Consider the following 1,867-nt stretch of genomic DNA (forward strand, 5'->3'; position numbering starts at 1 on the left):
CTGGAACGACTCTTGCAATGTGGATGTAGGTTTTTAAGAGCAGGGATGCTGCGCGAGATGTTGTGCTGAATGCACCTGGCTGCCAAGGCAGGATCTGGATTCCCTAGCAACAGGACGTAACCACGGGCTCCCAGAAGAGCACCCAGCGAGGCGTGAAGCTGTTTTTCCAGCTCGGCTGAGACAAGGAAGCAGCATGCCTGTTTTAAAAACACCCACCCTGGTCCAGGTGTGACACGAGAAGAGGGCAATCTTGATGTGCTGGCCCCAGCCCATTGACCTGGGGCCAAGTAATGAAAGGTTTATTTTTTCCACCATATAGCAGGAGCCAGTATCCAGGGGCTTCAGTGGCAAGTGCTCAACTCGCCCATAACTAAACACCGTGATGTAAAGTCTTGGAGAGGGCAGAAGTCAGGCAGCCTGCTGGCGAGACTGGACCCCTGGGCTAGTCACTGGAGAGTCAGCGGTGTCTGGACCATATTCACCATGTGAGCAACTCCACTCACTTAGTCACTTTTGTGAATTCAGGCCTCAAGGTCCAATGCAGTTTAGGATATTAGAACACACCCACCCTAAGCACATCTCTACGTGGAGGGACAGGAGAGGAGATGAGCCCAGCTTTGACTTGTTCATATACCAAAATGAACAGTTGTGTTAGGGGAAGAGCTGTACAACTAAAGGCCTCCCTCCTTCTTACCCTCTTCTTATACTGGAAGAATAAGCAACCCGAACAATGGCCTCCCTCTGGACTGGGACATATACTAATGTTATTACTGGCAAGATCTAGCACAGCATTTCTCAACCCATGGATCACGACCCAAAAGTGGGTCGCAAGAATATATGAAAGAGTCACAAACAAACTTAAAAAATGGTTTCTCCTTTGCAAAAGAAAAATGTGGGAAACCATGGCTTTTCCTTTGCAGGCTGGCACAGTTGGCGCCTGCAAGGGGCTGCTTGGGCCCCGCTGTGCCCCACACACTGGGGGCTGGAAGCAGGGGTCAGCAGGTCGGGAGTGAGGGGCACTGGGTCAGGACTGGCCACTGATGTTTAAAAATGGGTCCTGATACAAGGAAGATTGAGAACCACTGATCTAGTAGACAGCACCGTGGCCTGCAGTACGTGAGATCATAGAGTCATACAATCACAGAGAAGTGGGGCTGGCAGGGAGCTCCAGAGGTCATATCTAGTCCCACCCCTGCCTGACGCAGGATCATCCCTATCCCAACCATCCTATGCAAACCCATAATCTAACTTCTTAGAAAAATTACACAGTTAACCCTAACACAACACAAGACATCACACCTGAGCCTGCCACAGGCAAAGCAGGGGGACCATGGTGGACAATATCCTGCTTCTGTGAAAGGTTTTTTAATATACACTCCAGAGATCCCAGGTAGAGGCCATGCCCCCTGCTACAGAGGAAGGCAAAAACCCCAGAGTCTGTACCATTGTGACCATGGGGTAACATTTCTTCCTGACCCTAAATGTGGCGATCTGTCTGACCCTGAGCAGAGGGCCAAGCTCCTCTAGAAAGGAACCTCCAGCTTGAAGTCCCAGCAGGAGCACTGGCATAACCACATCAAAACCTGGGTTATAGTCCTGGTTCCAACATGTGACCTTTGTCAAGTCATGTCACCCCCACGTGCCTCCATCTCCTCATCTCAGGAGTGGGGGCAACGGTACATACCTTATCGATATAGCACTCGAGAGCTATTTAGGAAGAACACCATGAAAGTCTCGTTTCGTTGAATCAATCCTAAAACCACTCATCACCCACAGAGCAAGTTTTGTCCAAGACACTACAGACTTTCTACGGAAACTTAAAAACATAGACCACCTTCCCAGCAACACACTCCTAGCCACCATGGAC

Source organism: Alligator sinensis, unplaced genomic scaffold (genome assembly GCF_000455745.1).
Source record: "Alligator sinensis unplaced genomic scaffold, ASM45574v1 scaffold8_1, whole genome shotgun sequence".
NCBI lineage: Eukaryota > Metazoa > Chordata > Crocodylia > Alligatoridae > Alligator > Alligator sinensis.